General features: G+C 38.9%; 1 protein-coding gene and 1 pseudogene across 6 annotated transcripts in view; one reads left to right on the top strand and one right to left on the bottom strand.

Moving 5' to 3' along the window:
* DLG2 (discs large MAGUK scaffold protein 2) overlaps window positions 1–15,572 on the top strand; it is a 1,763,217-nt gene that overhangs the window by 1,031,922 nt on the left and 715,723 nt on the right. The window lies entirely within an intron of this gene.
* LOC121145260 lies at window positions 4,382–6,171 on the bottom strand (annotated as a pseudogene).

Genomic DNA, 15,572 nt, shown 5'->3' with positions numbered 1-15,572 from the left:
TTATTTTGCAGATTGGGGAATGGGCTGGTATTATGGTGGAGCGCAAGAAGCCACCGCTTCTGACAGTCATATCCCGTATTGCAGTGCTGGTTTTGAGTGCCTGATGTTCTGCTTTGAAACCGGATTCCTACTAATGCACCCTGAAAAGCAGCAAATGGTAGCACAACAATTCAGGTTCCCACTGCTCATGCAGGAGACTGAGGTAGAGTTCCTGGTTTCTGATTTTGGTCTGGCCCAGCACTGGCTATGTATTTGAGTACTGAACTGCTGGTTAAAGGATGCCTGTGTGTGTGTGTGTGTGTGTGTGACTCCACATTTTTTAAAGATTTATTTTTATTGGAAAGTTAGGCATACACAGAGGAAGAGAGACAAAGAGGAAGATCTTCCGTCCACTGATTCACTCCTGGAACTGAGCCAATCTGAAGCCAGGAGCCATGAGTTTCTTCTGGTTCTCCCACATGGGTGCAGGAAAGGCTTTGGGCTGTCCTCTACTTCTTTCCCAGATCACAAGCAGAGAGCATGATGGGAAGTGGGGCTGCTGCTGGGATTAGAACAGGTGTCCTGGGATCTTAGCATATGCAAGGTGAGGACTTTAGCCACTATGCTACTGCAACAGGCCTCACTCTACATTTTTAATGAATAAATCTTTAAGAATAAAAAAAGAAAGATAGTCTCAGCTTGAATGTTTGATCAAGAATTCCTCAGCAAATATTTAGGAATTCTCCTGTGAGGTACATTTTTATTGTTCTTATCAAAATTTTGCTTTATTTATAAGATTATCCTAGCAACACAAGGTTGTTATCAGTGCCATTAATTATATGCCATTATTTTTGAATTTATATTAAAATTGTTATCTGTAATTTTTTCCTTCACTTTCTCTACCTCAATTTCCTTATAGTTTATTGTGCTTAAATTTTTGCTTTGTTTTTTTTTTTAATAAAACACACCACTTAAATATATAGTGGCTTAACTTGGTTTGGGTGGCACTTTTTAAATGATAGGGAAACATACTTTTGGGAGCTTTCAGTTTAACTATTTGTAATTTGAAATTCATTCTTCATGTGTAGGCAAATACATTTCAGATTATAAATCAAGTTAGCACATTCCAGCATAAAACAGATTTAATTTCTTATATACTAGCTTTCTCAGCTTAAGTCCCACCACCCACCTCAGGGAAGCTGTCCTGAAGCCTGTCTTATATTTGTTTCTAACCTTTAATGCTCTACTTCACGGGTGCCTTCAAATTTGTAATTAAATGAGTGTCTCAACAGTTATTTATGCAAGCTATTTCTTGGTATTCTGAAATGAACATCAGGATAGCAAGTTTACCTATTTGGTATAATTGTGTAAACTGAATGTCAGACAAAGTACTGGGTTTCAGAGTCTACACAGTTAATATTTGCTGAATGAATGAATAAAATTTTCTGTCCCTATATATATATATATAGAGAGAGAATATAGAATATTCAATATTAATATATGTAGAGAGAATATATACACAAATAGGCAGCAAGTAATATTACATTTGAGACATAATTGAGACTCAAACTATTTCTTGTCACTTGTGTTGGGAAAGAAGCACCTCTATCTGCTAATAGATAAGTTTAGCAAGTAGAACAGTCAGCAAAATGCACAGGGTTTTCCTCTCAGATTTCAATATTGTATGATCACTTTTGCAGTTTAGATTGCAGGAGAGGTAGGAATTACTTCTCAAAAATTGTAAGTGTGGTTTACCTAGAAATCTAAGTGCTTCAGGATCAACACATGAAACTCGTTCCATTATCCAAACTTGAATGTGTGTACGTATGTATATCTGTGTGTAACTTGTATGTATGTGCAACTGCCAAAGTTATTAAAAGTGTTTACTTTAGAGTACTTGTGAAAAGGGACCTGGTCCAGCAGGATGTAACAAAAATCATTAATGTCAGTACTGGGTCAAATCCAATAGCCTATCACATATAGGTACTAATCTAAGGCAAAAGCAATTTTGTCTTCGCTATTTGGGAACCATGATAATGCAAATATTTAACAGCACAATTTCCATTTTCAGTATATAGTGTATAGTTTCAAAAGTTCTTACCTTCGTCCAAGCAACAGACAAATATCAGCACTTTCTGTTAATTTTCATGAGAATCTTGTAGCATATGGAATCTTTGTACATCAACAGCTGAGAGGGGAAGGACAGAGAGAGTAATGGATGTATCTTAAAAGTGGTAGGAACAGGGTGTTACAGTAAATGACATTCAGGTGTGCAAAGCTCCCTGCTTCACATTGGTTTTACTGGGTTTCATCAGAGGCTTGCAGTCGTCTATACAATTACATTTATTTTTTAATTACTGGATGTGCCTCATGGAAGGATTTGTTTCAGTGTTAGTTCATGTTCTTTTCCACTGTGAATGAGAGTGATTTCTAACTTCAGTGGACCGAGTAGTGACTAGAGTTACAAGACAACTTGCCTGTCTCAGTCATTGCCATTCCAATATAAAAGGAAGGAAGAATTTGTGTCAAGGTGCTCCTTAGGATGGCTCTAATTAGCTTCAGGTGGAATGAGGGGTTTTGTTTGTTTTTGTTTTTTTGTTTGTTTGTTTGTTTTGTGTGTGTGTGCTGCCTGCTAAACTGGGGGGAAAAAGTCACCCAGAGGATTTGACGAAAATGGCAGTAGGGTCCTCCAGTCTGGCCCATTGCTTCAAGAAGTACTTTTATTGTTTTCAGTGCAAAATTTTCAAGTCAAAAAAAGGAAAGTATCAGGCAATTGAATTTGTATTTTTTTTACAAGAGTAAGATTATTTAGAAAACAAAATATGCATAATCTTTGCTTCAAAAAGGTATATGAAAAGATTAGTTCAAGAATTAAACTATTTTCTTGACAATTGTATGCCAAGAAGCCAAGAAAGTCACAACAGATAATTCCCTTTAGATGTATTTGCAGCACCAGTGCCTGGTTGCCAACAGGAGTGTTTTGGGCCTAGAACCATTTAACACAGTCTCACAGGTAATTTGTATTTAGGTCTACTTTGGTTGACTCATAACTGAGATCTGGAATAAAGAAGATTTATTTGAAAAGTCTCATGGTGGGCACTTTGGCACTTGAGTGTATAATATTACATTTCACTTAGCTCAGCAGGCCTAAATGAATATTCACTATCAGGTGGCAAAAATTTCACCCCACAGTAGCTCAGAACTCATTTCTGCCTGGCCTTCTCACCAACACAGCTTTTATATAATTACAGTTTGAGTTCCTTTTCTCCAAATCCCCACTGTTTGACTCTGAGATTAACATTTAGAATATTTGTGTCAGCCAAAGAAAAGTAGAAAAGTCATATCACTTATTCACATTTTTTTTGAAATGACATGGTATGGTTGAAAGCTTCAGAATTTGGAATCCAACTGGCCTGCTTTGGAATCATAACATTTCTACTTAATAGCTGCATAACTTTGAGTGATTATTTAGATTTTCTGAATACAATTTCTTCATCTAGAAATAAGAAGGGGGAAAAAACCCTTTCAGGCTATTGCAGGAATTTGCTCCACTTCTGTAAGTTTCTTGGCATATTAATAGTAGATGATCAATAAATGGTAGCTGCAGCTGCTGTGATTGAAACTGTTCCACAGCCAGAAGAAATGGAAGTTACGTAAATTCAGGCCTTCCTCTTCTGACTGCAATAAACTGCAGATGCTCCTGGTCTTCTATGAGAAAATATAATTAAAGCCAAAACTTTATTTAAATTGAGTCTTTCATGTTTAGAAAACCATTTCCACCAGACCTCTAAAAGTCTTGATTAATCCTTTCCTTAGGATCTCTAAATAGGAACAGGATAGGCAAATGCAAATTTTGTGCTGACATCAAACTTAGAGTTTCAGCTCTAGGTTTACCAATTGTACATCGTCTTTACCCATTTCTGATGGCGAGAAGTGCCAAGATGCCACATATTTAGCTCTTTAAGAAGAGTGTTATGTAGAGAAATAGAGGGAAAGTTTTGGATGGAATACAGCGCTTTGAATTCTGTTTCTAACAGTACACACACACACACACACACACACACACACACACATTGAGTCTCAGATGCTGCCATACACATACCCACTTCCTGTCCAATGGATCTCCTAGATTAGGATTTTTATGCTCACAAATAGAAACCAATCCCTCACCTTCTTAAGGAAAGAAGGAAGGAATCAAGTCATTATTTGGAGACTTGTAGTCCATTCTGTAGGATTCCTTATTGTGTAATCCCTGCAGTATCTGGTTACCCAAGGAGCAGAAGCTCCTTCAAAGCTCACACATCAACAGACTCTCCACCTGTATTGGAACTGAGGTGTGGCCACACAGGTGTAGAGGCTGGATTTGTGCCCAGCTGTCATTGGCAACACAGTCCTGAGGAATTCAGGTGGCTTTTAAAAAATGCACCACAAAGGTTCCAATTTCAGTGACATTCGGTGTCCACACATAACAAAAGAGAACAGGGGTCAGCAGTGCTAGCCAAGGGAAGAATAAAAAAGGCAGGGCACCGTGAGTCTGAAAAATGTAGCAGCAACAACCCTAACCCTAACCCTCTAAACCCTAACCCTAAACCCTAACCCAGGTCCTAACCCTAACCAGATACACAACAGCAGCATACGCAGGTGCACAGATAAAATTTTCAAATATTTTTCCTGATGGAGATGAGACCTGAAATTGTAACCAATGCACCACTGTAGCAAGCTACAACATAGGTAAGACATCAAGGACTGTTACACTGCCTTATAGGAAATGTCCACTAACAAAGTTTCCAAAGAAAAAGCAGCAATCCAATTTGCCATCAATGATTCCAATGCAAAATCATGGTTCCAAACACTGTTTCCTTGGTCATCAGGAACATAAAATGAATGATTACTTTTCTCAAGATATGCAGGGAAAATGAGGTCAGATTTATACATCCTGCAGATTCTTTAAGCCTTAGGTATCCTAGATACATGAAAGTAATGAGAATGGCAAGCTGGATCAGCACAATCATCACAAAAACACCTGTACCACAGTGCAATGCTCGGTAAGGAGAGTAAAGGAGACCATGGAATCAAATGTGAGGTGAATGGTCTATTGCATGGAAAAAGTTTGTTCAACATTCTTATTTCTTCTGTCAGAGTCCCAGATAATCACATCTGTGTTGTGGGGATTCCACTTCAGCGTGAAAATAGGACCAGACAAATAAACAGTCTCTCTTAACCCCATCAATTTTAGCTGTGACAGAAGTAATGGAGGACAAGAACTCCAAGACTTTGATGTGTGTTGAGTTAAAGGGTCTTCCCAGTAGTTTTTATTTAGCACAAGTTTAGAGGAGTGTTTTAACATTGGTGATAAGAACAACAAGCCACTTGCCAATGGACAAATTTGCAAAACTGAAGATGCCATGGTCAATAGCAAAAATTCAACATCTTCTGTTATCCTTCCATTCTTACACCTCAAGTTCCAAAGTACCTTGTAAATGATGAATGTGCAAAACGGGTATTAGTCCACCAAGTATAGGGAGGTCCCCACAGAAATAAACTATGGTCAAACTCATTATTGACCGATGCCTGATGATGGCGAAAGGATAGTGGATATCGTAAAAATGTCCAAACCGAATCATGTGGTTGCCCCAGCTCTTTTCCTTGGGCAATAGAAAGAGTTCTCCCATCCACTTCTCATCTAAAATTCCAAAGGAAATCATAGGGTCTCTTAGGAACTGAATCTTGGGTGACATCCACATATATGAAAGAATAGTTACCGAAGGGAGTACTGTATACATAACGGACAGAGCTATCCTTAGTAGAATAAAACATTTCCTGTAGTGATTCTGGACACTGTTCAGACTCAGAAGGTTGTTTACATCATGATTTCCATTGATATCTAGTCACGTTTTTTTTTACATCCTTTTCTTCTTTAGAATGTTCTGATAATTTTGCTATTGTAGTTCATGCTGCCTAGATCTAAACTCTTCCTTTGGTGGGGTATCTGTAAGAACTCCTGTGGCTAGGATGAGGGCTGGTTGCATGACATCAACAGCTTCAGAAAAGAACTTCGCTAACTCTAGATTGCAATAGCTGCTCAAATGAAAGTGGAGTATCTACAGGCCCCAGCAGATGTTGCTCACTCCAGGGCATGATGTTTAGTGTGACCTGTGAGAAGTATGGGGCTGGTGTGGGGTACCACGACATAGTGCTCCAAGATAGGACCTCAGATGCCGTGGCTGCCAGCCCCATGTCCACTGGCGCACACTGAAGATATTTTTTACTGTTGATACTTAAAACTCTGATAAGTAAATAGGTGATAATGATAAACAGTTTAGATAGTGTTTGTGGAACATTATTATGTACATGGCACTAGGCTAAATTAACTCACCAGTCTCACTATTATCGCACTTATACCATGAGGAGAAAACTTAAGTTCATAGTGCTTAAATTACTTGCCCTAGTTTATTCTAATCATGATCAAATTTGGGATACAAACCCAGAAATCTGACTGGAGACCTGAAGTCCCGCCTATTATTAACAGTAGAAAACAAGAGGATAAATGGTTACAAAGCTTTATCACAACGTACAGAAATACAGAAAAAAACATTTCAGAGAAGAAAATTCCATCAGACTTAAAATGTGCAGAAGTAAATGAAAGTGTGTTCTTTTCAAAATGCGTACAACTAAGCACTCTTAAAGAAGGACAGGAATCATTTGCCCAGTTTTTAATAAGTGATGGAGGGGTGATGTATGTAACAGTCCAATGGTAGAGGCTATTCTTTTAACCACTATATCATACTTTGCATTTGGCAAACTCTTACTGAGAGAATGTAAATTGAGAAAATGAGCCAAAATTTCACCAGCCCATTTTTTTAATCATGTTGATGTATTAAATTAATATTTCTATAGCAAAGTAGACAATTTTCTGATTAAACCTAAAGACATTACCGCAGGAACCATCGTTAAGCTATGCCTGGATTTTTGCAACTACTGAGCATGACTCTTTATTCCATTCCCTTAGTTTCACAAATGAGGTCATTAAAATTTAGCAAGTTATACTGACCTGGTCAAGATGAAGCCAATAGTTATTGGCATAATTAGACTAGAGCTTTTTTTTAAATATACCCAAGTCCCATGTTTTCCAAGTTCAATTACACAAATATTTACTGAGAAATATTTTGTGAAGCAACACAAAATATATGAATATATAAATGATCTTCATTTAAAAAAATTTTTAAATATTTGTTTCTTTTTGTTGGAAAGGCAGATTTACAGAGAGGGGGAGGAAAGAGAAAGATCTTCCATCCAATGATTCACTCCCCATGTGGCCTCAATGGCCAGAGCTCAGCCAATCTGAAGGCAGGCGCCAGGAGCTTGTACTGGGTCTCCCATGTGGGGCCAGGATCCTAAGGCTTTGGGCCGTCCTCCACTGCTTTCTCAAGTCAGATGCAGGAAGCTGGACTTAAAATGAAGAAGCTGGGACATGAACCAGTGCCTATATGGGATACCAGTGCCTGCAAGTCAAGAGCTTTAACTATTAGGTACTCCACCGGACCTTCTTTAAATTTTTAAGTTTATTTAAACAGAGAAAAAGAGGATCTTCATATGCTGCTCTACTTTTCAAAAGCCTTCAACAGGTGGGACTCAGCTAAAATGAATCTAAGAGCACAGAACTCAGTCTGGATCTTCCACATGGATGGCAGGAACACTAATGCATATGCCATCACCTGCTTCTTCCCATGATGCTCATTAGCGGGAAACTGGTACCCAAACCTAATATGGGATGAAGGCATCCCAAAGGCCTAAATATCTAAACCACTATACCAAATGACTCCTCTGGTACTTGCAATCTAGATAGAAATACAATTATGCCCACATAGGATTATTAAACTCATCCTATTGCAGTAAGTTCAGTAGCAGATAATACTTCATCTTTGGCCCTGTATTTATTCATCTATTTTTATTTTTAAGTTTTTATTTTAAATGATGCTTAGATAGTTGATCAGGGTGGGAAGGATCAAGAGTCAGGGAAAAGTAGGTGTGATCCTTGTTTTTTTAGTTTTCCATTTATTTTATGTGTATCTGAGGGGAGGGCAGACAAGAGGATATGCCACACCCAGCCTCCCAAACACTCTAGTATTCAGGAATGGGGAATAGTCACCCAGTATCGACCCAGGGTCATGATGTGGCTTATGCTTCGAGAATTTTGCCCAGTTGGTTTAGATAGTTCTGAAATGTTGGTGATCTAAGACCCTCAGAAGCTGTTCCTCACCTGGATATGAACCCTCAAGTCCCTCTTGCCACCACCTATGCCATCCCCCAGACAAAAGTCTGGGGCCTTGCTGGGCCCCTCCTCCTTGGGGAGTCATGCCACCACACTGTCCATACCTGTGCCAGTCTACAAAACACCCAGGCTGGTGGGGAGGAGACGGGGGGACTGTGCCCTTGTATTTATACACATGAATCTGAAGAATTTTTGTCACCAAAAAATTTCAATATCATTTTCCTTGAATCTTTCGAAGATTCCTTTTACATCCAACATTTAGCACACTTGTTTAATCATCTTTTTGCCTTGCTAGAATTTTACCCTGTCTGCAGCTTTTAGAATTCACATACAATAAGTACTTATTGAATGAAGCAAATAAATACAAAAGTAAATACTATGGAATCACAGAGGAGAAACTGATTAATTAAATGTGAGTTTGAAATAAGCTGGCCAAAGCAAAGCCAATTAGGTAACATATTTCTAAAATGTCAAGCCTCAGAGGAAAGCATATCAGTTTGCTGGAAAAGGGCCATCATGTCTAGTAATCCACCCTGGCCTTTAGGCCATTCCATAGACAAATTACCTCTGACAGGTCAAAATCTGGCTTGTTTGTAACATGGAAGGGTGCTTAACCTTTTGATAAATTAAAAAAAAAATCTGTTACACATCATTCGCCTGTAAATACAAGCATGTAAAAATTCAAATAAAGAGAATCTCTCCAACTTACAGTTTCTTCCTACATTCTGGCTGTGACATCGCCACAGAGCCAGATACTGTTCCAAGGGGATTTGTTGGTATATGGAAGAGTCCTGCAGTTAGGGAAATATCCACTTATATCTGTTTTGTTTTGATTCCGTGCCATTATCCTGACTATGAATTTCAATTATGCATTTTTAGAGATGTCTTTCTTTTTTTTTCTTGATAAAGCATTTATTTTATTTTATTTTATTTTATTTTATTTTATTTTATTTTATTTTATTTTATTGAGATGTCTTTCTTTAGTTTAGGTCTCCCCCTACTTCCACTTTTTCTCCCTTTCTCTCCCTTTTCTTCCCACTCTGTGTTTTCAACACTATAATGTGTTTTGACATCAGTTAGTTTGCACAGGTTTTCTTCTACATATAACTCAAAAAGGACATAGCTTGTGCCCTTCGCAACACTTTCGTACTCTCCACAGTCCTGTTTCTATTCCTGGAAGGCAGGACATCATTGGTAGAGGATCTAATATGGCAAGAATGAAAGAAATTGGTATTTTTAAAATAATGCACTGGGGTTTGCATTATGCTGTGGCAGATTAAACCTCCTTTTGCTGTGATGTTGACATTTTGTATGACTGCCTGTTAGAATCCAGCTGTTTTGCTTCCAATCCAGCTCCCTGCTTATGTGCCTAGGAAAGCAACATAAGATGATGGCTCACGTATTTGAGCCCCACCCATGTGGGAGACATGGAGCTTTAGATTCCTGGCTTTGGTATGGCCTCGTTGGGCCTTTTTGTGGTCCATTAGGGAGTAAGCCAGTAGATGTAAGATCTCTCTTTCTCCAACTTCCTCTCTTCCTTTCTGTAACTCTACTGTTCAAATAAATAAAATAAATCTTTGACATAACACATCAACGATGTTAAATGTATCAGGTTCCCAAGAATCTGATCTAGAGCCAACCTCCACTTAAATCAATATGATTTGAATATCCAGATTAGTTTTCAGGTCAACTAAGGCTTGGACAAAAGCTTAATGATGTCTCATCAGCAAAATTATTATTCAAATTTCTGTATTAAAAAGCTAAACAATAGGGCCTGGCGTGATAGCATAGTGGTTAAAGTCCTTGCCTTGCATACCTGGGATCCCACATGGTCACCAGTTCTAATTTCCCATCCAGCTCCCTGCTTGTGGCCTGGGAAAGCAGTTGAGGACGGCCCAAAGCCTTGGGACTCTACACCCACGTGGGAGACCCGAAAGAGCTCCTGGCTTCTGGCTTCAGATTGGGCTCAGCTCCAGCTGTTACGGTCACTTGGGGAGTGAATCATCAGACAGAAGATCTTTCTCTCTGTCTGTCCTCCTGTCTGTATATCTGCCTCTCAATAATAATAAAAAAAAAGATTAAATTTAAAAAGTGAAACAATAAAAATTCAGCAGTATTTGGGGCTCATATAGTCCCACAGCAAGCTAACCCTTTTCCCTTTGTTGTTAACATCCCATTTGGGTGCTGGTTTGTGTCCTGGCTGTTCCACTTTCTATACAGCTCCTTGTTATGGCCTAAGAAAGCAGCAGAGGATGGCCCAAGTTCTTTGGATACTGAACCCATGTGGGGGACCTGGAGGAATCTCCCGGCTCCCAGCTTCGGATCAGTTCAGCTTGGCCATTGTGGCCATTTGGAAAGTGAGTCAGTGGCTGGAAGATCTCTCTTTTCTCTCTTAAGTTTGACTTTAAAAATTAATCTTTTTTTTAAATGTGAAATTACAAAACTAAGTATTACTGTATATGCACTATAAAAAGATGTAATTTCAAAATCCATGATGTACAGTATGTGGTAAATGAAGTAGTAAATAAGTAGATTGTAACTGAAGTTGAGAGAAGTTTAAAATAGATTGCTTTAAGATGCTTTCCCCAGCTGTAGGCAACACTTGAATTGCTATCAGTTTAAAATACATTATTTTAGAATTCTTTCCTCAGCTTCAGGCAACTGCCTAGGCTGCTTTGTACATAGGTAAATGACACTTACCTGTCCCTTTTTTTTTTTTTAAAGAAGACATGTGAGGAAGGTGGATAACACCAGGCCAGGACATGCCACCCTGACCCCTACCTAGGCAGGAGAGCTGCAGATTGCTCAGGGAAGAGGGTCTGAGGTGATGTTGGGTTGGAAACAGATGAAGATGTATTTGATAGAGGAGGAATGATTTCTGGGCACTTCCATGGACCTGGCCATACACTCGCAGATAGGTGAGGGAGCTGAGACAGGATAGTTTGGGAGTGGGAAACCAGAGGTCATGTCTTATTTAAGCCAAGGAACCTGCCAACGTGGGAGACCTGGGCTGGGCTAAGGAGCATTAACTGCTGCAACAGGCACATGCAAAAGCTGGGGTTAGGGGACATGCCTGGCTGGCCTAGGCCACAGTACCTGCCTGCCCTCTGTTGTTGGTTAAGGGGGTGGGGCATGTAAAGCTGGGCTGTAGCACCCCCCAGAATATAAGAGAACTCAATCTAGGGGAAGATTCTATAGGAGATTTAAAGCTCTTCTCCGGGGTCTGCAGCACCCATGGGTTTGTGTGAGAGCTGAGGTGGTGATGGTCTAATACAGGTTGGACCACAGAGCTCTCTGACATTCATGGGAGCTGGGGCTGGGAGGAGTCTGGGCAGTGCCAGTCTATAGCACTGACCTGCTGACACATGTTATGGCTAGAACTGTAGGGAAACCTGCCAAGCAGGGTTCTGGCACCTGCCAGTACACATGAGATCTGGGGCTGGGAGTAAGACTGATAAGAGAACTTGGGGAACTCCACTACTGGGCTACAGCTCTTGCTGTAAGTGTTAGAACTGGGTGTAAGCCAGGCAAGGTAAGGCTGCAACACTTGTCAGCATTTGTGTAAGCTGGTTTGGGGCCAGGTCACAACACCTGTTGCTATGTAAGAGAGTCAGGGCAGGGTGTGAGCCATACCTAGCTATGCTAGCCTGCAACATCCACCAGCAAAAGCCTAGACTTTGAGTGGGCTGCCATCTGGTTGGACTGAAACACTGGCCAGTACATGTAAGATCTGAGGTTGGGATCAGATTCGCTGGGGGAATTTGACTCCCTAGCTAGGTTGCAGCTACCACTGGTGAGTGTGAGAGTCTTGGTTGGCTGTGTGCAGACTAGGCTAGGCAATGATGCTGTACCCATCAGCATGTATGCATGCTGGGTTTGGGGGCAGGCCAAATTAGGGTATATTCCAACATCTGCTGGTGCTCACACGAACCAGAGTGGGTGTGGGACCCAAAGTTTAGGCCACGGCATCTACCAAGTCGCATGAGAGCCAGGACTTAGGTGGGGCAGGCTGGACTATGCATTAGCACCTACAGTGAAAACCAGCATGGGTGTGGACTGGTCAGGATAGACAACAGTACCCACTGTGAGTGCTAGAACTGGGAGCTGATCCTGTCAGGCTGGGCTGTAGCATCTGCCAGCACTCAGATCTGGGGCTTGGACTAGGCCTGATAAGGATTCTAACATCCCACTTTCAATAACAGAAAGAACATACAGAAGATCAGTATGGAAGAAGACTTGAACAATATGATAGAACAAATATTTGAGCCTGCTGAATATATACAGAACATTCCACTGAAAATTAATACATGTTATTTTGAAATATTTGAAATACATGAAAATTTTCAACAGGGATCACATATTAGGTCACAAAACATGTCAACCAATTAAAAAAATGAAATTATTCCAAACACGTTTTCCATCCACCAATAAAGATACTTGCTACATGTTTTAATATCATTAAAAATCCCACCTTATCTTTCCATACATTTGAGAGACAGAGTGACAGTCAGAATTCTCCCATCGACTGGTCTACTTCCCAAATGCCTTAAACAACAGAGTTGGGTTGGACTCAGGGTAGAGTCCTGGAACTCAATCTGGGTCTGAATGTGGGTAGCAGGGACACAGAATTGGAAGCAGAGCAAAGACTTAAATCCAGACACTTGATTATGCATGCAGGCATCTCAAGCAGCAGTTGAACCTTTGTGCAAATGCCTCCACCAAACGCTGATTAAGCTTTTAACTTTATATCTTGATTGGTAGAGAGATGCAAGAGATATCACCATGGCTTTCTGCTCTCTGGTGCACACCTTTAATAACCTGTGACATCACCATGCCTTTTCTTAAGAAAAAAAAAATATGGCTTTGGAGGGCTGGAGTTTGAAATTCTTTCCCTGTTGTACAAACAACTGAGGTTGGAATTGGGGAATCACTCTTCCTTTTGCACTTTCTAACTATAAAGGGAGAACACTTTAAAGCAATAAAAAAAAATAGAACCATTATTAAGTATAGCTTTTATGATTTCACATTTTGCTAAAATAAATGAAAATTCTTTCCATTTCATTGCTATAATCACTAGTACATTTCTTCAAAAGCTTAATATCCTGCTGCTGCAGTGCTAATCATAAGAGTACATTGATCTTTTGCTTTTAAAAATAAAAAAGGATTCATTGCATACTGATTGGTATGATAATGGGCCAAAATATCCCTGTTAATATGATCACTGAATGATTCTTTTGTCTTCTTTCTTGATTGTGTTATTTCAATAAACACCAGATATTTTGTGCTACTTTTGGCATATACAGGTGCAAAACAGAGAGCCCTCTGCTTGCCTTGTAAAAACCATTCTCTTTGGCAAGAAGGATACAAGAAGGGCAATGACATCTTTTTATTTTAAACATGAGTATGCTAAATGTTGTAACAAGGAAACACTGGTCTATGTGTTTATGGGAGACTTATATGGTGTAACCTGGAAGGAGAGCATTTTAGGGAGATGGGGTGATCTAGAGGAAAGGGAGGATTTCCAGAACTTCGACACAACATGGGCATAGGGATGGAAATCTGTTAGAGCACACCAGGTCTGTGAGCTTTTTTATGCTGTATTTTTATGATGTATTTCCATGTACATTGTACTTCTTAGATCATACTAGATGCTCAGTTAATCTGGCTTTGGTACATTACTTCTAGATGCATTATACAGAAATACCAGTAAGAATTGGTGTGGAACTGAGGAAAGAGTTTCTGGGGGTTTTACTGAGAAAAGGTATTCAATGCCTTGATGTTTGGAAAGCAGAGCAAGGGTCTGGGACCTAGAGGCAGTCATACAGCAGACTGGTAAAAGCAAGTAAAGAATACACAAGGTGTACAAGGAACCTTGAAAGCCACTTTTTCCCCCACTATCTGGGGGATAAAGATCCTCAGAAAAATACACTTTACTGAAGACACCAAAAAGAGTTAAGATTGAGCACAGCTTGATTTTAGATGGATTCAGTCTGAGTGCTGGATGAGAATAAATTGCAGCAAGTATGGTTGCCAGTGACTATGGGAAACTTTTGCTCAAGTTCTACAATAATAGTAATAATACATTAATTAAGATAAAAGTTAAAAGTGATGCTTCAACTGAAATGGATATAATTATAAGGGGAATAAATAATAAATAAAAAGTAAAAAATGATGCTGGCTTCAACTGAAGTGGATATCATAGTGATTGACAGAAGTAACCAAATCTTAAAGATATTTACACAGGTAAGTATATGAATATTGTTGTCAATGTGTCAAAGGAGCTCTGGAAGCTTACAGCGAAGTTATGTTACTTTGTTCTTGAAAGAGGATAGCAAATTTCTTATGGCAAGGTAGTTGGCAGTTGGTTCAGTTGCCAAAATATGTTAATTATAAATGATTATTTCTGTTTTTTAACATTGTTCCTTTTAGAATTTCTAAGACATGCTACATAATTAGGGTTCTGATCTCAGCAAGAAGGCTACCAAATATCATAGAAGAGACTACATTTATTGAAAATCATTTGATAATTAAATTTTGCCACTAGTTTAGATTAGCTCCCTCCCCAACAATACTTATTAAAGCCCAAATATATTAATGAGTGAGATTTGGGGAGATTTTAAAGCTTGTTTTGTAATAGCCATTAAATCGTTTGCCCAGATTAAACCTCTGCATTACTGATTAGACGTGTATCTGGCCCCATTGAATTCATGTATTTTTTTTTTAATTTAATAAGATTTACTGTTACAATTGGTTTAAGTATTGTTGAAATAATTTCATAGTCTGAACTACATTAAATATTCTTAGTTATTTCATTTGAAAAAGTAATTGTGGTTGGATCTAGAGATCTTATAGGCCACATGTTAATAGATGTGGAAAAATATTGATTTTTTAGCATTTATAAAATCTCTAGTATAAAAATATCTTTAATCACAAGAAAGTGTAACTAATGTATGATAGCATTTTATGATTATTTAATGTACTATTTGTGGCTGCTACAGGGTTTCTTCTATCTGGTTATCTGTTAGCGGGCACTCAGCTCTTCTTTTGTAATTAATATTCTCATTTCTCATATATTGTGGAGTGGTTGAAGAAAATTCTTCTGAAAAGAATTCTACAGAAAGTTTCAGAACAGTATAATTTATTCAACTGTGGTTTTTTATTTTTATTAAGCAGATCAAGCAACAATATTAGATGAAATGCTTGCTTTAAAACTAGTGGCTATATTATACAATCAGTGCCAGGTCACAGAGAGTTCAATGAGATATATCTCATCTAGTCACTGCTCTGTGTACCATCTGCCCATGTTAAATCACAATGATAA

Source organism: Ochotona curzoniae, unplaced genomic scaffold (genome assembly GCF_017591425.1).
Source record: "Ochotona curzoniae isolate NIBS_2020 unplaced genomic scaffold, NIBS_Ocur_1.0 scaffold_3223, whole genome shotgun sequence".
Classification (NCBI taxonomy): Eukaryota; Metazoa; Chordata; class Mammalia; order Lagomorpha; family Ochotonidae; genus Ochotona; species Ochotona curzoniae.
Note: the sequence above shows the minus strand (reverse complement) of the source record. Positions and strands in the feature narration are given on the sequence as shown.